The sequence below is a fragment of the Camelus ferus genome, chromosome 3 (genome assembly GCF_009834535.1).
Source record: "Camelus ferus isolate YT-003-E chromosome 3, BCGSAC_Cfer_1.0, whole genome shotgun sequence".
NCBI classification, from domain to species: domain Eukaryota; kingdom Metazoa; phylum Chordata; class Mammalia; order Artiodactyla; family Camelidae; genus Camelus; species Camelus ferus.
Genome location: NC_045698.1, coordinates 2,095,999 through 2,118,619, shown reverse-complemented (window position 1 = coordinate 2,118,619; position 22,621 = coordinate 2,095,999).

The window sequence follows — 22,621 nt, the reverse complement described above, 5'->3', positions numbered from 1 at the left end:
CGCCCCTCTTTGGACAGCTGGTCTCTGGGAAGCCCAGTTAGACCTGAATGTCAGATACTCCAGGAACGACTGCTTAGAGTAAGTGTGGCCCAAATGCTGCACGGGGCCTGCTTGTGCAAAGTGAGCCGTCACTTATCTGAAGCTGAAGCTTAGCCGAGAGCCCTGTATTTCGTCTGCCAAGCCCCTGCTTGACGTGCTCTCCCCGCACTCCCCACCTGCCCCTTCCGCTCTGCACGTGCGCCTCCTGTCCACTGAGATCTCACTCTGCTCACGTTCTAGGCTGACACGTTGCACACGGGTTAGTCCAAAGTGGAACGCTTCTATACGGTCTGAAAGTGCCTGACACATGGAAAGGATGCACTTATGTTGTTCTGTGGGCAGGTGCATTACGTGTCGGGGCGGCTGTAATAACCACCACCAACCGAGGGGCGTAAATGCAGGAATGCATCGCCCCCCAGTCCGGAGCCAGAAGACCCAGGCGTCAGCAGGGTTGGCTCCTGCTGAGGCTGAGGGAGAATCTGCTCAGGCCCCTCCCCGGCTTCTGGGGTTGATTGGCGAACTTTGGCCTCCTTGGTTTGTAGAAGCGTCACCTGGTCTCTGCATCCATCTTCTCACGGCCATCCCCCTGTCTGTGTCTGTGTGCAAACCTCCCCTTTTCATAAGGACACATGGATCAGAGCCCCCCAGTGACCTCATTTAAACTCGATTCCATCTGCAAACACCCTATTTCCCAATAAAGCCACGCTCCGAGGTACCAGGCTTGGGCTGCTTCTGTGAGTCTTTGTGGAGACAGGTCACCCTGACTGCAGTCAGTTATTCTCTAGGGTGGGCGGCAAAGACTTCCTGGCAAAGCACTGAGGACAGGGGCGCTCCCTGCACGTCCTCCTTCAGGGTCCGGAGGGGGCTTTTCGGCTCAGGATGCACTGTGCTTAAACAAGCCTCAAAACCGAAGAGGTTACAGGAGTGGGGCACGGGGTGACGGATAAATTGAGTTTGGGATTAGCAGATACACACCACTACCTATAAAATAGATAAACAACAGGCTCCCTCTGTACAGCACGGCAAACTCTATTCAATGGCTTGTCATAACCTATAATGAAAAGAATATGAAAAAGAGTAGCTATGTATGTGCGTGACCGAATCGCTGTGCTGCGCCCGGAAACTAACACAACGTCGTAAATCAGCTCTGCTTCAATTAAGCAGGAGGAGGAAGGGGTCCATCAGGACCAGCGTGGCTTCACTGTCTCGCCAGCCCTAAGTGTCCTAAGCACCTTCCGGTCGGTCTTGGAAGCCACTGAGCTGCTGGACGTGGGTGGAAGGAGGGACAGAGGCTGCAAGGCTGCAGGGTCCTTCCTGCCTGGCCAGGCTGCCTCGAGACCATCTCTCACACACCTGCTGCCCCCCTCAAGTGGCCCAGGAAGGAAGGGATAAAAGCTGCAGGCCACAGGTCCGCTGCCCTGATGGACAGCTCAACCCAGCGTGTGACAGAAGATGACATGTTGCAAAGTGTGTCTTGAAGTTGATTCATTGCCAAGAAGATGAAAACGAGCAAGCCGAGGATGCAGTCCTCTACCTCTGTCTCCTTCTCCAGAAGCAAACTGGCTATCGGTCGCGCGAACCACGTGGTGGAGGGAGACCCATGCGTCCCCTGCACGGTCTTACAGAGGATGCGACAGCCCCGGCCCTGGGCACACGCTGCGCACGTGCACTTTCTCGTGGCCGCACCCCACCTGTGGGCCAGGCAGGCGTCCAGTCTCGGAGGGGCGTGTCCCTGAGGGATGTGGGGTGCTGCTCCCGTGGGAGAGCCTCCTGACAGCCTCATGTTTAGATGACAGGATAGTTCCCATTAGGAATGAAAACCAGCCTTTGGTCCTGACCCGTACTTCCTTCTCTTTAACCCAGCTGACCCCCAGAGCCGGCCGGAGGTGGGGCGTCCTACAGGCTGTGGGACGCAGCCTGTGCCTTCTCGCCGCCGGACAGAGTGTGAACAGTCTTCCTTCGGTTTCTCTGAGCGTCCACAAGGATGGCCTGAGCTGCCCTTCCCCTTGTGCTGTGTATCTGATGCTCTGAGTCTCCACAAAGGCGATTACGTCTGCTGTTGAGAATTATCACTTACGTGCTCTCACCCGGTCAGGACAAGGAACCACCGCCCCGTCCTGCCGATGAGCCAAGATGTGGGTCCCAGATCCGCCCTCGGTCCCCAGCTCCTGAGGGAGGATGGATGCCCAGAGCTGCTCTGGGCGGGGCACGGTGGTCTGGGTGGGTGATGTGTGAGCCACCCTCCCACCTGGGTGCTGGACATGCCCACGTGGGTCACCTGCGCAGGGAGAAGTCACCCCTCAGATGCTGAGGTCCAGGTCACCTCCTGCTCTGCGAGTGACTTACTTTCCCACAGACGGCCGTTCGTCTGACCCCAGACACCTCACTCCTAAACTAACAAGGCTCCTAGAGCCCTGTGTGGGCTTCAGCTTCCATACAAGCCCTGAGCCCAGGGTTTACGTGAGAGACGCCACCCCAGGAGCCCCAGCCCAGGGGGGGTGGGACGTGAGCCCGGGGGGTGAGGGGGGCTGGGCAGGTTTCCACCCAGAGCTCCCCAGGGGTGTGGAGACGGAGGTCCCCTTGTTGTGGGTTGAATTGCGCCCCCAAAAGATATATTCAAGCCCTACCCTCTGTGGGTACCTATGTATATGACTTTATTTGGAAATGGGGTCTAGGCAGGTATGATGAGTTAAGGTGAGACCATGCCCCAAGCCCACAGGACTGGGTCCTTCCAAGGAGAGGGGACCGAGACACAGAGGGGAGGCCCCGTGAGGAGGGGGCAGAACTGGGAGGGACGCAAGCACTGGCGGAAGCCTGCCGGCCACCCTGCAAGCTGGGCAGACAGGGCTCCCCCGGAGCCTTAGAGGAGGCCAGGCCCTGCTGCCCATGGGGCTGCTGACATCTGGAATACAGCTCTGTTGTGTGAGGTCCTCCTCGGTGCCTGGCTCTTGTTACCACGTCTACAGGGAACTGATACTCTGGCCGAGTCCTGTCCATCATGGGTTCAGGGTCGCTCCGGCTGTGCAGCCTGTCCGAGGTGTGAGGGAGCCCCCAGGACAGACAGAGGTGTCGGGGTGACCTGGGGGGGGGGGCGTGTGCACACGGGGAGCGCCCAGGGGCTTGGGAGACCCTGACCGAGTCTGTGACAGGTCCCTTCAGCCCACGGAGTCTGTGGCCTCCTGGCTGGGTGGGTTCTCACCCACTCACCCAAGGGAGCATACACCTCATGCAGCCCCCTAATTTAAGGCCACCATAGTCTGACCCCAAACAAAACCCATGTTATTTGCTCATTCACTCGTTTTATCTTCTTTTCCACTGTGATCTGAGCTCTGAATGAATAACACAGCCAGGATGAGCCCGTCCACACGGCGCCTCCTGCACGTCTCCACCTCCGACATGCTCCTCGCGTCCTGCAGAGCGACGGGAAGGCCCAGCACCGCTGCTGAGAGGCGAGAGGATCAGACCCTTACGGCCAAGCCTGGGTAGATCCGAGTCTTGATTTTGACTTCAGAAAGGTCTTCGGGTTCCAGCGAACAGCCTCGAGGGGCCCCACCCAGCCCGGCTGTCACCGCCGTCTTCACAGGGAGGGGCCGATGGGCTTCGCCAGGATCCAAAGCAGAGAGGCCCAGGGTGTCTTCCTTCAGGACAGAACGTCGTTGACAGCTGCCAGCTCCAGAAAGTAAATAGAAATAGAACCCCAGGGAGAGCAGAAGTGGAGGTGGGGGCCACCCATCACCCCGTGACGTGGGCGTGAGCCCTGGGAGCATCTCCTGTGGACGGCCTCGACGTCCCGTGGCCACAGAGCCAAGGGCGGAGACACTGGAGCAGCGTGTCCTCCATCAGCGCAGCTGGCCGGGTGGGTGCACGCAGCGAGGGCTTATCCGTGTTAACATAAACCCTCATTAGAGGGGATTAGGAGAGAAACAGTGACAAACAGGATGGACACTAGCCCTCGAAGGGTCCCCAGCAGACGCCACGCGCTAATTATCCTTGTGAATGGCTGAAGGCGGCGGGCCTGCGCATCTGCGTCTGCGCTGGGGCCATCCGGGGAATCGTGCTTTACAGGCGACGACCTGTTTGTATCTGCAACAGTTTTACATTCTGCACCCCCAGACGCACGCACGTGTGCCCCACACATGCGCACACATGAGCACACACAGCCCTTTGGGGACACAGACATGGCGGACACGGGTGAGACTGGGTGGCCCTCTGCCCTCTCCGCTCCAAGCAGCCCGGCGAGGCGGTGCAGGTGCATCTTTCCGAGGACGCCCCCGAGGGAACGAGGGGTTGGGATGCTCTGAGCGTGAGCAACTCTGCGGCTGGATCTGGATGGACCGCACTGAGGTTCCACCTGCTTTTCCTAAGGAGCGAAGGGACTGTCCAGGGTCCTTAAAGCCATGTCAGCTTTGATTCAGGAGATGAAGTCCCTGCGCCTCCCACGTGAAACACGCTAGCCTCAGCCTCACGTGCGCAGCCCCCGCCCCGCCGGGGAGGAGCCCCTCCGTCCGCCCTCAGGCAGGCTGGGCCCCTGCTGCTGCGTGGGGGGCACACCCCTTGAAGGGGTTCCTCCCTTCTCCATGCCCCTACCCCCGTCTCCTGGAAACACGCCTCATCCACCAGCATTTGAACAGCACTGACTCGTGGGTCCACCTCTGCATTCTTAGACAGCAGGTCTGGGGGCAGCTCCGGTCTTGAAACATCCCCTCCGTCAGCTCCAAGCTGAGAGATTGAGCAGGTTGCCTCACTCCCTCGGCTGCCCTGTCTGTTCTGAAGGATCCCAGGACTGAAGCCTGGGCACCACTGCTGGGACGGGGTCCCAGATGGTCTGGGAGCAAACACAGATGGCAGAGTCTGTGCGGGGTCCTGGGCCAGACGGTGGGAGGCCAGGAAGTGAAAACATCTTTCTGGACTTTCAGACAGAGTCTTCAAGCCAAGCACGAACTAACAAGCATAGGAGAGCATCCTGAGACGTGGAGCTGGTCAGTGTGGCCAGAGGACCCTGTGTGTGTGTGTGTGTGAGTCCACGAGTGTGGAAGAGAGTGGATGTGTGTGCGAGTGTCCATGAGTGTGCTCGTGACTGTGTGCGTGCCCGCGAGCGTGTGCCTGTGCCTGTGTGTGTCTGGGGAGCCGCCCACGGATGGAGCCGGCACTCAGGTTCTACTTGGCTTGGGAGGATTTTGAGGCAAACAATGCCAGCTGTTTATACCAAACACAGGGAGAGGCTTGGCGCCCTGCTCTGCCCGCTGTCCTAATCCGTGTCACGGCCGACGCCATCCAGGGGACACCTGTGTGATGAGCACTTACGTGCGCTGCAGGCGTCCCTGTGAGATGAGAGCTGCTGGCTACGTAGGTGGTTGGTGCACGTGACCCAAAGAACCCGAGCAGTGAAGCCGGAAGAGGCCAGGCGCCCACAGCCCACGGGGAAGGTTCAGCCGCTGGGAAGAACTAGCACGTCCGTGTCGTTGGAGAGCCCCCGCGGCCCTCAGAAGTCAGTGTGGTTGCTGCCTTCCTTTTACGAGGAGGAAGCAAGGCCGGGAGATGCTGCACACCTGGCACCGTGCGCCTGGTGCTGGGTCCCGGCGTCTCCACACCCCGGCGGGAACTGAGCTCCCGTCCCATCAGAGGGAAGGGCGGGGTCTCTGCTGATGTGTGAGCGACAGTGCCATCCATGCCTGCATCACATGTCACCTGCTCGTGGCATAGAGCTGGCAAGAAAGAGATGCACATCTATCGTTAAACCTGTTTACATTTCACAGTAAAGCAAACCAGCCCCTCCATCTCTCACGGGTCTCTCATGGGTCTCTCACGGGTCTGGGGGTCGTCTTTGGCTGCATGTAGACTCACGTGGAGTTAGAAGTCACTCCGGTCCCTGAGCCCTGCCCTGGACAAACCGCATCTGAGCCTTCGGCGCTGGGTGCCAGCATCAGTATCTCAGCTCCCAGGAGTCCTGACAGTCAGCCGTGGCGAGCAGCGTTCTGCCGCCCTGTTTGGTTTTCTCACACAGCACCCGCCCCGTCAATGGTAGCTAAACTTACATCCGACCGTAGGTCAGCTGGGAACATGTCCCCATGCCTTCATCCTTGGAACATTCCTGTGGTGCCCAGAATAAGCCCACCCCCGCCACAGTGCTGCTGACTTACAGAAAACAAACGGTTGAAATGACTCCAGCAGCGTTTTGATGCAGTGTCGTTTATCTTCAGGAGAGGACTGATGTTAATCACCTCATAAATACCTTTGGTTCTCTGTTGATTCATGGATGGCCTTAACACACCATTTAAAATTTTCAGCTACACTTAACTGCTTTTTATGAGGGGAATTATATTCTATAGTGAAATTTGTAAATTTGGGGATTCACCAAGGTCTTAGGATATATCTGCCTTGAATATAAAGAGTGCGCTACATCTGAAAGGCTATTGTCTGAGGGCAGAACCGAAGAGAGCTTAAATTGAAAGCAAAGAAATGGTACTATTATAATTCAGAGAGAGGGAGCTTCTGGAGGGACTAATTACCAAGCAGGAACAGAAGTGCTGCGAACCCTGTTTACAAGGAACGGGTGAAAACGGTGGAAGGCTGACCGAGTCTTTACGTGAGTCTTGGCAGGATGGCAGGATGTCACTCCTGTGGCTGGAAAACAGCGGGGCTGTGACATAATGGGAAGTGGGGCTGTGACGTAATGGGAATGCCCGCTGGTTCTGTCCAGCACAAGAGCTGACGCAGCACGTCTTCCAGCATTTTGAATGCTGCTGTGTAACATCACGGAGTTGCATGATACCCATGTGGACAAAATAAGTCAATGTGACTCGAAACGGGACCACAGCGAGCAGTAAACATCACACAACTACAGATGTGCACTCAGTGATGGGGCAATTCTGATCAAGGAAAAAATAATCAGATAACTCGCCCCTCCAGAACACCCCACAGGTAAGCTAACTATTTCAATAGACAGGTGGTCGTTTTTGCTTTTTGTGGCCCTCCCCCCCAGAACGCCCCCTCTGCTCCAGGGCCCGCCTCTGTCCAAGCCCGAACTGCACAGCAGACCCAGCAGATGCGGGCGCAGGCCTCCAGGAGAACTCTAAAATCTCCCACATCATCAAAGTGTCAATAGCAAAGATGGGTGGTTCTTTAGCATCATCACACTGGATATAATGTTTGCCCGAGGAACGGGAAAGCGTTCCTGCACACGATCAAAGGGTCGTGATATCATTTTGCAAGCCCTCCATTAGCTTTCCCATTAAAAATGAATGTTGCTAATAATTTCATTTATATGCATTAGTATTTTGGAAAAAAAAATACCTTCCCTGGATTTGCCTTGAAATTCAGAGCGCCATCAGGAAGCACCCCGACGAGTCACAGCATCTCGGCGTTTTCCTGATGTATCTCTGTTTCTTGATTGTAATACGTCGTTATTATATGACAAAAGCATTGCCTTGGGAAAAGCACATTTTTTTTTTAAGTTGAGCTCATCTGTGTCTTTTAGTTTCAAGCTTAAACTAGTGGGCATTTTATGTCTACATTATAATGCACATGGCATGTCCTTGGATGAGTTATCTATTTAGTGCCAGGATAATCAAATTTAGAATTAGGCAGATAAGCGTCATTGGTTGATACAGTTCTGATACTGTATTTCCCTTCCTATTAAGTACATCAGAGCAGTCGTGTTCGTAAACACTGTGGCGGCTCCGAAGGCATATATTTGCTGATGCGACACCCACATGCCACCTTTTGCCTGTCATCTGATGGCCCTAAAGGCATTGTGGGTTAACGGTGATTTAATCCTCTTATGCATGCATAATGTGACAAGCTTTGCATAAATAATAATAAATAATTGGTATCTATAAATAATTTATCATTTATTTTTGTAGGAGAAGTAGAATTCTTAGACATATTTTACACAAAGGGAACAGCAACCATGATCTCAATCAGAAAAAGGGTTAAGTCTTCCTCAAACACAGCTTTCAAAGCACATGTGCATCTCATGTGTATTTGTGATGTCTTTTGAGAGAGTTTATTATAACACCAAAGACTTTGAAGCATGGACCAATTCATTAAAAAAAAAACTATTTAAAATACATTATAAGTTGGAGACTTTTTTTCAAAATAAACTGAGTAGTATCTTTTATTAAGAAAATGATTTTTGTTTCCTGAGCACACACCCAGTCCAGACCTCCGAGATTGAATACACTATTTGATGTGGAGTCTATATTTAGCTCAGTAAACCTTTCAGATTAAACTCGGGCATCTAAATCTAAGCATTTGCCAAACACTGAGAAAAGTGATAATGAAACTGAAAAGTGGTCACTTGTCAATTGGAAAACTAGCTGACGTAGACAGAAGACCGAATTCTTGCACCAGTAATGGACTACGACATGGCTAAGTTACGCTGTGTCCAGATGCCGACCACCCTCCTGCACTGGCCAGCGCACGAGGGGACGGGAGGGAGGAGGAGGGCAGAGCATGTGTAAAGTGGGGGATGGGGTGCATTTCCTAGAAAAGGGTTTCTGGAAACCTCGGTCTTGCTGAACAGTTTAACCCCTCCAACCACGTGCCCTCTCTACTCAGTGCCGCCCCCGGAGGAAGCATCGGTGCTTTGCGGTGTTTTAAGGGAGGCTCGGAATTGCCGGGCCTAGAAAGACCCCCAAATGTGAGGCTGGCTCTGTATCTCTGCTCACAAGCCCCCAACACCCAGGAACCCAGAACTAGATGTAAACAGAGGATGAGTTGGCATGTCAGCCCTCCAGACACTCCTCCAGACCCTGGGCATAAACTGAGGACAGAGTGAAGCCCAGCGTGGCAGCCGTGAGGCCAAGGAGGACCAGCTACAGGAGAGACGCCCCAGACGGTGGCCCCTCCATGCGACTACACCAGGGCCCCATGGGGATATCACCCGAGGATCAGTGAGCAGCTTTTCTCCACCGTGTGCCTGGGGGTGAGCTGTGTCCCCCAGAGGGCACGCTAATGCCCTGACCGCCCCCTCCCTGTACCTGTGAAGGTGACCTTATTTAGAAAGAGGGACTTTGTGTAAGTAATCAAGTTCAGTTCAGACTGGATTAGTGGAGCCTGACCCGGTGACTGCTGCTGTGTAAGACGGGGAAATTTGGACACAGAAACACAGAGAGGAGAACACCGCGTGATGATGAAGACACAGGGGAGGAGGCCACGTGGAGGGGTAGGAGGAGGTGGAGGACGGGGAGATGCGGCCAGAAGCCCAGAGCACCTGGGGCTCCGGCAGCTGGAAGAGGCAGGAAGGACCCTCCACTGGAGCCTTGGGAGGGAGCTTGGCCCGGCCACACCTTGATCTGAGACTTCCGGCCTCCAGACTGAGACGGCACCTTTCTGGGGTGGTAGGCCCCCCAGGATGCGGTCATTGTCCCGCAGACCTGGGACACGCGGTGTGTGTTTCTGAGGAGGGACAAGACCGGCGGTTACACCCAGCCCTGGTCTGAGACACACATCCCTCCTCACTTGGAGCCGGGGCTTTAGTTTTCAGGTCCAAAGGCTGCTTTCCCCCAAGCTGTGCATGTGAGTTTAAACACCATCGTGTTGACAAAGAGCCTTGAGTTTTCCTTTTAGGGGAAGACGCTGTTCTCTGACCGGTGCCGGCTGGCGAGCCGCCTCCCATGCTCCCCGACTGCGTCCTCCTGCTCCGGCCCTGTGATTTCCTTCATTAGGCTCAGTTGCCCTGAGGAGGGAAGAACATTGGATAAAACTTCAGGAAAGCGTCTTCCACGGGAAGAAAGACAACCAGATTAAAGTTCTCATCAAAGTTGAATTTTCCTGTAATGGGTCTCAAAAAAGGGCGGCGTGATGGCCCCCGCGTTATGACTTCCCAACCCGGCGGAGCGGGCTGGTGACAAGGCCTTCTGCCTCTCCGCAGGGAAGCTGGCCCCTTGCGGACCCGTACAGGTCCCAGCCCCGTCGCCGCTGGGCGCTGCCCCTCACGGGAGCCAGGAAGGGCGGCCGCGGGGAGAAGGCATCCCTGAGCGCCCCCCCCCCCCCCCACTGCTGTGCGATGCGATCTTTCCTGGGCTGGGTTTCTGGACGCAGAAGCCATCATCACTAACTTATTAGATCTTGAGGCAATTAGCTGAAGACAAACAGAGGAGACAAGCCTGGTATTGAAACGCAGGAACCAGGAGAAAACAGCCAGTGGCGTCCATTATTTCAGAGCTGCTTCAAAGGCGGGCGGCCTGCTGGTGGAGAAAGGCGCGTATTGTTTCCCTGTAACGTCTACGCGGTGGAGGGGCTGCTGCACTATTTTCCTACTGATTCGGGTTACAGTCGAGCTTGCCTTGAAATAATAGGTTGGTGGAAAGCACTTTCCAGGGTCCGCTGAAAGCTGGCGTGTCATGATTAGCCAAGGATTAAAAATCCAATTAGACTCTCCCCGAACATGAGAAATCAGACGAGGAATTTTGAGAAACGCATTGAAAACCGGTTTCTGATGTGATTGGGTGTGATAACGCGGGAACCCCCGGAATCTCCAGAACTAACTGACTTTTGCCATCTTCAGTGTAAATGCGCCTTCCTGGCGATTAATTGTATGGATTGCAGACTGGTAGACGTGCTCAAGTGAATTTCCACGGGAACACAGTGATTTGCTCTTAGAACTGAGACCTCTGTCAGGTCGGCACGGGGACTCTGCTGCTAGGAAGTGCCTGCTGTGTGTGGTTAGATTTTGAGGCTTTTGAAAATATTACGTACAACAACATACATAAAGCCTTAAAGGGAAGGTGATCATTCGCCGTCCGCCCACGCCGGGCGCCTGGCTGGGCGCCGTGGTGGATGTGGCAAACATGGCGTTGATGCTACGTTATCTGACATGAATTTCCGTGAGTCACGTGTGGTAAAATCATGAGTTGTGTGAGGCAAGACAGTCTTCGATTTTTATCCCTCAAAGAAAATGAAAGGGCAAGATTGTGAATAATTGTGTTAGTCGTATCTCCTTGTTTAATTCCGCTGCTGTTTAACACACAATTTGATTTACACGGAGATACATCAGGCAATTGCTTCTTTATGTTGATCACCTTTTTCCGTCAGAATAAAGTACTTAATTATTTGACTTTCATAGAGCAAACTGAGCATTTTAAGACCATGCGTGTATGTGGCTGTGATAATGAAAACTCTTATTTTCAGTATGGACTATGTGGTGTTCTCTTGACAAATACAGTCCAAATTCTCTCTTCTTCTTTTTTTTTTAATTGAGGTGTAGTTGGTTTACAACGTTGTGCCAATTTCAGGTACACAGCATAGTGATTTAGTTACACGTATACACAGTCCTTTTCACATTCTTTTTCATTATAGATCATTGCAGGATACTGAATGTAGTTCCCTGTGCTATACAGTAACAACCCAAATTTTAATTCAAAAAATGAAAGTGTGCTTTCCTCAAAGGCAGACTGGTAAGTTATATCAGACCTGGCCTGGCTTTCCTGCCTGTTTGCCTGGTTTATTAGGCTCTGGTCCTTGGCGAGCTGTTTGGTGAGCCCTCCTGAGAACCAGAAGTGCTCATTTGTGTGGTTTCTTAATTAGGCTTCTTAATTAGGCTTCAGTGTTCCCTCTTGCAGTCTGTCTACGTCTAACAGAGTCTAGGAAAATCGCTGAGCTGGGTTAGAGCACGTGGGCTGGTGCACGGAATGCTGGGATTTGGTAGAATCTTTCCCACAAGAGGTTTCGATCTGTCTGTATGCCATCGTGGTATCTGATTTCATGATATGATGTGCTGATTTATCTCCAGTGCCAGGGCAGCAGCCACAAAGCCTTCACGCAGAAGATGAGATGTGGCTCTCTTAGAGCAGAGGGATGGGTGACAACTATTAGAGACGGGTGCCGTGACTTACAGCATCTCTGTTAAAGGAACAGCTCTCCAGTCTCCCAGACAGAAGGACCACGGCACTTTGCTCTGCTACCAGAGACCCAGCCCTGCATGTTTCCTCATCTCTACTGTTAAAATTTTTTTTTAATTTATTTTTATCAACGTATAGTCGAGTGACACTGTTGTGTTAATTTCTGATGTGCAGCATAGTGATCCATTTCTGCATATATGTTCCTTTTCAAGTTCTCTTTTTTAATCACTGTTTTGATGATCTTGACAGAAACGAATTCTTGAAGACTGGGTTCTATGCCAGTAGAACGGGCCCAAACTGTCTCATTCTGTCTTATTCTCCAAAATCTGCAATTAATTCTCACGAGGAGAGCTTTCTTTCCCGCCATCGACATTGTGTTTCTGCGAATCATGTAGGTAACCATTTTGAGCGGCAAGTATGCTGCTCTCTTTCACATGAGCGAGATCTGTTTCCTGAACACACACATGCTCCAGAAGGAACATCTCCAAGGCATAAAGCTGCGGGGTATTATTTTTCCGGCTGGTGAAGTGGGGGTGGTCAGCTTGTCCACCTGCCTCAGTTTCGTGGGCAGGCAGGCCAAGGCCAAGGCAGGTGAGAGAAGCTTTCTGGGCCCCAGGGGAGCCTGCGGCAGAGCCAGGCTGAAGACGGGCCTTCCCGGTTTTTCTCTGAGGGCTCTTCAGGGACCCTGTTGGCAACAAACCCTGACTCTCTCTTCACCTGATTTGTAGACAGCAGTGCAGTCAAACATGAAGGCCTGAGCGTCCTCATCTGAATAACCAAATGGTTCCAGAAGCAGCCGGGTGAGGGCCGCTGCTGAAGGCACGCGTGTCCCCCCCCCACACCCCCGTGTGGGTGGCGGGGCTGAGCCTCCAGGGACAGAAAGGGCTGCAGCTCCCGGCGCTCCTTCCTCCCAGCACGAGTCCCATCGCCCGGTCGCACGAGTTTCTCCTTTCCTCTTCAACCCCCCTGTCCCAAATCCGGTTTTCTGGGGGCAGAAAGAAAGCAGAGGAACCTCACTGTGTAGCTGATGCACTGAGGAGGGTTGATAAAGCCAGAAAATTATTTGCGTCACCGTCTGATTTTAAAGAGGTGTGAAATGAATGAGAAAGCTCCTGTCCTACCACGTTTACTTCTTTCCAGCCCCCCGAGTCCCATCGGTTCGGTCCCCACACTTGGCAGGTGAGACGCAGGGACCCAGACAGCGCTCACAGCACGCCAAGGCTCCTTGGGCGTCCAGGTCCAGGCCAGCAACTAGCCGACATTGCTGCATCCAGGGATTTGCCCCGATGCCCTCACCTGCTGGAAACACGTCCAGATGCATTCTTGACGGGGGACAGCGAGCAAACATAAACTGAAAATAAAAATTTTCATCCATCACCAGACACACTTCCTGGGACATTTCAGCCACAAACATGCCCAGAGCACACCTCAGGATGGGCTCCAGGTGAGTGGACAGAGGTGTGACAGGATGCTTCACTGTCACTGTCCTTGTAGGGTCAAAGCCTGATCCATGAGGATAAAAGAATATTTTATTTGAAAGCATCCATCCGCCTAGCAACATCAGAGCACGCATGGATGGACTGAGGGGGACCACGGGCAGACCTTGGTCTGAAGCTTGTCCTGATTTATCCTGGACTGCTGAGATCGACCACAGGAATCAGTCCAATGTTTTCAGGTCCAGCTTTCCATGGGGGTGAATCGTGGCGGTCAGAGGAGTGACCAACATCCCCAGGGCTGAGGGGGTCTCACCGTGGCCTTTGTGGAGAGACACAGCTGATGGGGCAGCCCAGCTCAGCCCAGCACCTGGACTCATGCGTCCTTCCCAGTCGCAGGGAGCCCTCCGCCCAGGCGAAGGGTCCTGGCTGCTGGACCCAGCTCTTCACCTTGTATAGGGTCGTATGTCTGACGGCAGCCCAGTCTCAGCTGGGACACTCACTCTTCTCTTTGAGTCAGAAGTCGTGGAGAGCGGGCCAATCGACTGCTCCTCAGTCCTCTTTCCAAGTCTGTTTCTCTCTGTCATTCTGGACAAATGTCAGCCCCACCCTCTCTCTCCAGCCAGGCCCTCTCACCGCCCCAGCCTAGGTGGAATTTTCGTGGTGTTCCAGAATCACAGGATTGTTCAACAAAGCAACTAAATCGTATTTAGCTTCTACTATGGTGTTCAAAAAGCTGCAAGCTGTTGGAGACTTTCACATGAGAGTGAGGAGTGCTGTTTGTTCCATTTTGAATTTGGGTAAAAATAAATCATGTTTTTAAAACCCATCAAACAACTCAGTGTTGACGATTTATATAAAGTCAGTCTGAACGAACTCAATGGTTACTCATATCAAGGCTTACAGTCTTGAGAATTTAATACATCCTGGCTTGTACCTACACCAAATTGTTTTTTGGAATTTGGAAAGTGTTCTTTTTCTTCTAGCTTGCCTCTTCTCTCACCTGGCTGGCTGTTTTCTGTTCCTCAAGTATTCACAGAAGAGCCCCTCCATTCTGCCTCTGTGTTTGCATCGAGGATAAAATACTGGAGAGATAGATGGACCCATGGGTCCCTCAGCTGCATGAACACACAGGAATCAGCAAATTATCCACCCATCATTTCCAGGTCGTGGGGCTTCTCCCAAGTGAACAAGGAAGGTCCCTGCTTTAGCACCTGCTGGGAAATGGTCGAGGCTGGAGGAATATCAGTTTCCAAGCCTACTTCAGTTACCCCGCGTCCACAAAGGAGAGGAAGGCTGCCCTCCCTGCGCTGAGACGTGGGGGAGGAACCACGGACAGGCACCTCGTGTGTGCGGGGACCCTGGCGATGGAAGGTGGGCGTGCTGGCGCAGCCCGTGGACCTTTCTTTCCCTGCAGTCGTTGGCGAGGAGACACCACTACCCAGAATGCCTGCCACAGCATCTCCTCCTGCCTCGGATTAGGAAACCCCATCAACTCGCCCACCAAAACCCCAGGTCTCCATCAGTACTTCACGTGCCAGCATGGTTTCCTCTCTCCCGTCACCTCAGTGCTCCCAACAGGCACCCAGGACACTGAGCGTTGGTGACCTGCTTTCTCAGGTTCACTCACTTTCCAGCACACGAGATCCCTCATAGAATACAGTGCATCCTTAGCCCCTTCAGCATTTCTCTCCACTATGTTCTGTGGTTTCCACTCAGAGCTTACAACCTGTGTTACATTTATCCCTAAATGTTGCATTTTTGATGCTGTTGTAAGTGGTCTTGTGTCATTTCAGTTTCATAATTTCCGTTGCTAGTTCTCTAAGTTCTTCATTCTTTCCTCCACCATCTTCTCTCTGAACTTGATGTTCAGGCCAGCACTTTTCTCACCCTGGTGGAGTGGCTGTCACTGCCCCGAGAGGGTCTGCCTGCATCAGAACATGGCGGCCCCAGGAGAGAAAGCTCGCAGGTCTCCAGAAGGTGGGGTGTGGAGGCTCCCGGGGGAGGCGATGGCCCGTCTCTGATGACAGGGGAAGGCGTCTCCGTCTCCCTTCCCCCCGAGTCGTGCGCTGGAGTCATCTACAGGCTTGGCATTTACGATCAGGGAACTGCCACACGTGGGATTTGACTTAGCCATTCATTTGTTAAGTATTTCTTCTTATTTCAAACAGTTGTCACTTTGCACTTCTCCTCAGGTTCCCTCAGGTCTTCACAATGTGTGATTCATGTCCTTTTATCAAGTACTAATTCTCAAAAATAAATATTGCTATGGGCATCAGCTCTGAACCGTCTTACCTGTGTCTCTGTCCCACCCACCTGGGCCGCTGTGTCCATCAGGCACAGAAAAGCAGACAGTTCAAGGACACAAGCCCCACATAAGGGAGGCAGGTCACCAAGAATAGCAAAGTGACAACGCGAATGATGAGGGAAGTGGTGGTGGTCGGGGGAGGCAGGCCTCCCAGAGGTGAAGGAGTGTGGAGAAAGAGGGGTCCTGAAATCAGGTGCTGGTGTCTGGTTTCACTCGTGTGTAACAAAGGAAGTAATTCTAACACCAAAGTAGAACAGAAAAAGGAAATAATAAGCATATGAGCAGAAATCAATGAAACAAAAAACAGGAAATCAATAAAGAAAATCAATTAAACCAAAGGCTGGTTTCTTGAGAAGATCCATGAAATTGATAAATCTCTAGCAACACTGCTCAGGAAAAAGAGGAAAGATACAAATTAGTAACATCACGAATGACAAAGGGGGCATTACTACTGACCCAACAAACAACAAAAAGATATAATGGAATATTATGAATGACTCTGTAGCGGTGAATTTGATGACTTAGATTAACTGAACATATTTCTTGAAAAATATAAAATATTGAAAGATACAAAATAGCAAAGCTCACATAAGAAGAATCATAACTTAAACAGCCCTGTGTCTTTTGCAGAAATTGAACTTGTACTTAAAAATCTTCCCACAAAGGCAACTCCAGGTCCACATGGCTTCACTGGTGAATTCAAAAGAATGTTAAAGGAAGAAATAATGCCTGCTCTATACAAACTCATCCAGCATGACGCCGGCTTCATTCTGATACTATAATCAGACAAAATACCAGAAAAAATAAAACTACAGTTCCATACCTTTCAAGAAATTAGATGCAAATATTTTTAGCAAAATTTTATTAAATCAAGTAAAAAAAATATAAAAATGTTGAAAGATCATGACTAAGTAGGAATGCAAGTTTGGTTTTTATTTGAAAAATAAATCTGTGTGGTTAATAAACATTTCAAAATACATAATTGTCTCAATAGATGCAGAAAAAGCATTTGAAAAACTCAACGTTTTCTTTGTAAAACTTTCAGCAAAATAGAAATAGGAAAAAAAATTCCTCAACCTAGAAATGGGAATTTTAAAAACCTACAGCCAACTTCATTGCTAATGGTGGAGAAATGAGTATTTTCTACATAAGATCAGGAAAGGGCAAGGATCCCACTCTCACGTCTTGGGTTCAACATTATTACAGACGTCTTCACAGTGACTTCAGAAAAAAAAAAGAAATAAAAGCATGAGGGGGATGAAGAAAGCAAAATTCTTTTTTACTTACAAGTATCATTTATGCAGAAAGTTCTGAGAAATGTACAAAAAGGTATTAGGACTTTAACTGGGTTTAGCAAGATTGCAAAATTCAGGGAGCCACAAAAAAATCAGAAATTGAAGAAGATTTACTGTAGCATTGAAAGTATGAAAACAAAAAAGAGATCAATTTGACAAAAGTTATGTTAGACATGTAAAAACCAGAAAACATTGCTGGGAAAAAACTGCAGACCTAAATAAATGGAGAGAGACACCATGCTCGCGGATCAGAGACTTGAGACTGTTAAGATGTCAGTTCCTCCAAAATTAGTCATTGTATCAGCACAAATCCAGCCAAAATCCCAGCATGTTTTTACATAGAATTTGACAAGTTAATTCTAAATTTATATGGAAATGCAAAAGATCTAAAATAGCCAAAGGAATTTGTAAAAGAACAAAGTTGGAAAACATGCTATCTTAATTCAAAATTTATTATAAATCCATAATCAAAATAGTGCTGAATTTGCATAAAGGTAAACAAGTGGAACATAACAGAGAATCCAGAAATAGATTCACATATGTATGGTCAACTATTTTCGACAAAGGCACAAGGACATTTCACTGGGAAGGGTAATTTTCTCAACAAATGGTGCGGCCATAACCTCGACTTCACCTCACACCACAGTGCCGTGGGAGTCCAGACTTCTAATCTGCAAAACGGGAATCCAGAAAAGGTGGCAGCGACCATGGGATTCCATCTCATCCTGGTCACTACTCACAGCAGAGCAAGAGAGGATATTGTGTGGCGTGTGGTTTCAGAAACCTGCGTAAACTTTAGGGAAAAAAGTCATGTAAGATAATTTTTTTTAATTGAAGTATAGTCAGTTTACAATGCTGTGTCAACTTCTGGGGTAAAATTCTTAACTCCAATAAAAATTAACTCCATAAGTGTATGTCCTTGTCGTGCAGTGTCAGGGCCAGGTTGTAAGCGTGAAAGCACACGTGGCTTGTCGATTGTCATCGCGTGGTGACAACGTAGTTATGAACTGCAATGCAGTGGTTGAGAAATCACACTAGAAATGGATGAAAATGCTACAATAAAAAATATGTGGAAGAGCATTCTGATCTACATCAATTCAAACTGGGAAGAAAGGAGAAAGTCGAGGTAACAATATTCTGAAATCCTGGAGGAGAGAAAGGCTGGGGACGTGGGTATAAACTTTAGCTCGAGAAAAAATACACGTAAACCTGTGCGTTCAAAATAGGTAAAGGTAGCTCCTGGGGAGCATCACAGAGTGGACTCTGCAAACTCCCGGGGCCAGGGAGGTGGCGTTTCACGGCCGTAACTCGGATCTGTAAGCGATTTAATCATGGATTTCAGGCATTCAGCAACATGGCAGAGAGACACAAAAGGCAAGATCTCTTAAACGTCGTCTAAGGAGCAGGTGAAAAACTGCCATCATACAGGGAAACTGTAACATCTCTTTGGATTTTTGACAAATAATTCGGCAGTTATCACAGCAGCACACACACACGTTTAATTTTGAAGAGCGACGGACAGACTGACAGAGACTGACATTCACAGGGGAAGTCTGCACTCCGTAGGGCCTGTATTTCATTTTACTTACAACCAAACAGCGATCATATGAAGCTTCCTAAATGTTTCCTGTTCTCAGGGCTAAGAGTCGTACGCGCGTCCCCAGCCCGTCCCCCTCCAGCACTCACGTGGCCTTGAGTCTGGAGATTCTAGACTGCACTCTTTTATCACGTGCAGAAAACCTGGAAGCAGTAAAAACAAGACCAGGACAGGGGAGCACCTCCTCTAAATACCTCTAGGACCAAACTGGACTGAAATCTGAGATTTATAAATGGCGTAGAAACGAACAAAAACAAGAAAATTTCACCCAAAACTTACAGAATGTAACTGAAGCCATACAGAGAAGAAAACATGCTACCCTAACTATTTACACTATTCAGTAAGACGGTTAATATGTGCACATAATTACATCTGCTAACGTTTAAGGGAAAAAAAAACAAGATATAAAAACGTACTTACCAGGTTAGTACCTTGTTTAAAAGATTAGAAACAAAAGAACATGCGAAATAAAGGAACGAGATGCAGTAAAATTTTACCTGCGACTGAATCTAAGTGATGCCACTTTTATGTGCTGATTCCTTTTTTCCTGAAAATTCTATCATGTCATTATGTGTTACTTAGTATATTCATATTGACAAGAAATTCACACTTTCTACACTCAACTTGTGAATTCCATAATGCAGGCTGTGCACTCTTTTAGAATTACCTTTAAAGCAAGGACACGTCGGACCACGGCGGCGTTGAGCTGGAGGCGCAGCGGTGTAAAACCCCAAGGTCCCGGAATTCCCGGAAGCCCTCACGGAGGCCTCCACCCCTTTTACTGCAGTGCTGGGGCTTGGTTTCTACTCATTCACTGCTTTTATATTTGAATGAGATCTCAAAAGTAGTAACCTGTCATCTGTCTTCCAGTCTATTTGCCGTGTGTATACGTACAGAAATGTACATACTTGTAGATGCAGTAATGCACAGATGCTGCTTTTGAGCAGTTCCATTATCAAAGCCTCCGCGTCTTGTCTCCTCTGAACTTGCCTGATTTGGCCTGTGCAGTTATTTCTGTTTACAAATAGCATCTGAGATTTTACAGAGTATTCTAGATAGATTGTCAGCTCTGCACAGGCCACTCTGTCTGATTCCAGTGACACCCCAGGTATGGATTTTTCAGAACCAAAGTCCCTTTCTGGGAATCCCGGGACTGAGGCTGTTGATAACACAACATCTCAGATGCGGGGGTTCGGAGGCAAGGATCCGGGGGACCCTGTCCATCTGAACAAGGTGTCCCCGAATCAGCCCGCAGGTGTTCGGCCATACTGGAGAGGGACCCAGGAAGTCTCCAGATGCATCCAAGCCAGAGCAAGAGGAGGAGGGCAGGTCCACAGCTGGAGGGAGGGGCTGGTGCGGGTTCCCCTGGAAAACTCTGGAACCCTGTTTGAAAGTTCTGTCCGGTATGGATCTGGGACTGCTGGTGGAGAAAAAGCGGCTTTACGTCTGAGAGTCCATGCGAGCCTTCTCCAAAGCAGGGACCTGCCAGACAGGGTTTCAGAGGAGCGAATGCAGCCGCCACCCAGGGGAGCACGGGGCTGGGCGGGGGGACAAGAGAGTGCTGGTCACAGAGGAGGCCACTCCCAGGCAGACCTGCGGCCCCCTGCCCACCCACAACTGTGCTCCTGGTGTGGACACAGCACAGAGTGGGGCTTCCCAGGGGGCTGAGCCTGGGTGCTCCCCACTCACCTCCTTAGGCCGAGACCATGGGGGTGCAGCCCAGGGACCCCAGAGCACAGGGCACTGGGTGCCCTGACGTGGGTGGGGACGACAGGGGCTCAGGCCTTGCGTGCCAGCAGTGGGTGCATGAAGGTGGACTGTCCTCTCCATGGGCTGGACCTGCCAACCACTTGAGGCACATACAGGTATGACCTGTGTCAGATGCAGGGCTGGCCGGCGAGCTGCTGGAATTCTCCAGGTGAGAAGGTCCCCGGGGCCAGCGCCCTCGGATGCCACCTTGGCTGATGGGAACACGGGCCAAGCCTGGGGATATGCTGTGGAGTTCCAGATGACCCAGGAGTGAGAGAGCCATCGGCACCGGCCCGCTCTGCTGCCGTGGTGGGGACGCCGCAGGCCTTCCTGTCTCGCAGGGTCATTTTCCTCGGAAGGTCTCCCGTTTCCCCTCGGGAGGCTTACCCAGTGGGCACTGCGACTGGCTTCAGGCGTCCTCATTCCAGTGGTGTGGCTCTGCCGGCCAACGCTGCTCCACCTCAAATTTTTTTTAGTTTGAACCTGTTACCAGCAGTAACTGGAGCTAACCTTCCAGAGTGTTGCCCATGGGCCCCGCTTTGTTCCGATGTAGCCTCTCCGACTTGTGAATCTACCTGCAGATCAACTAAGGGCAGGGTCACTGTGCACTGGGCTGCTGGACACAGAGGCCACCAGCAGGGAGGACCCCTTCCGCCAGCAGCACAGTCTCCCTGCCCCCAGCTCGTTCCTTGTGTTGGCGAGGGCTTCTAACATGTGAGGGGACAGTATCTTAGCTGTTTCTAACCTTCCCTCCCGCTTCCTCTCCCCGGTGAGGATGACCGTCTGAACTGAATGGTAAACCCAGCAGCCTTAGGATCGCCGTTGCTAGAGAGAGGTGCCTGCCTCCCCGTCCTGACCTTGCCTGGCTCTGCCAGCCTCCGTGAGTCTGCAGGTGCTTTGAAAACGGATTCTCCTGACACCACAGCCCATGCTCTCCGTGTGTGAGAGCAAATGTGTCACTGGGTTGACTACTTTATTATTTGTACAAACGGCAGTGTAGGTGACTGGAGGGCTGGCTTCCGTGTCTCAGAGAGAAGGGCCCAGTTTCGCTGCACCTGGAACACCCTGGCCCATGTCTCGGCTCTGACTCTGGGACAAGGATCCCTCCAGACAGGTTCTGACGCTCCACTCAACATTCTCCTTTAGGCAAATGTGAATCCACTGAGCAAACCGGACCCCAATGGACAGGCCTGCTGGCTTCTGCAGGCCGCGGGGGCGGAAGGATGCCCCCGACTGGGGACACACCCCATTGGTGAGAAACCAAGGCGCTCGGGAGGGAGCATGTTCTCACCCTGTTCATCCAGCAGAAGAGGGATCTTCTAGCCCAACCCGCTACGACAGAGAAGGCTGGATCACAGCTCGCCCCCTGCTCCAGAAGCAGCAGGGCCCCGCCCACCAGCAGGACCCCGCCCACCAGCAGGACTCCACCCACCAGCAGGACCTGCCCCAACCCCAGCAGGACCCCGCCCACCAGCAGGACCCCGCCCACCAGCAGGGCCCCGCCCACCAGCAGGACCCCGCCCACCAGCAGGGCCCCGCCACCTGTGCTCACCTGGGACCTCGGTCCGGAGATGTCTCGCTCCCTTGGACAGAAGTAAACACACATAAATAAAAATTGTATTATAATCGTAAACAAGAGGATTTTAAAAGGTCTGAAACTAGGATTAGCATATTGTTACATCGTTATGTTCCGATTTAACCAGCTTTGCGTTCTTGTGAGGATTCCTCGGAAATACCTATTTTATATGTAGTACAAGCCCCAACTGAGATTTAAAAAGAAAAATCAACAACTTGACAGTACTCCAACAGGACTTTCTTATTAACCAGCAGGAACAATTAGGAAATGCTTCAAGTAACTTTAATCTCTGCGCCTGAATACACGTTATTTCATTTTCCTATGTCGACAGGCGTGGGTTGATGTTTGGAGCAGATTTCCATATGCTAATTTACCTGTTTCCATTTCTGAAAGACTATAGCTTCCCGACTCTTAATTCCAGCTGACAGAGAATGGTTTTGCTTTTCATTCTCTGCAAAATAGAGTATGGTTGCAAAGTGATTTATAATAAACAGGACTGAGGAGAGAACTACCACGCCGATTGCTTTTGACAACCGGAAATGAGTTATTAATGAAATAACAGCGTCAGCAGTGTCTTGGATGCAGCTGAGTGTGCAGAGTTTATTTTCCTGCTCGGAACATAGATCCACACTTTCTACTTAGAGCTTCTTGAGACGGATGGTCTTGGCTGAGGACCCTGTGGAAACACGTACGTGTCGTGCACACTTCGAATGTGTCCACAGTGGATATGGCGGGATTATTTTTCCTTGAAATTGTGGCCACCACTCTGTTTGATTATCTT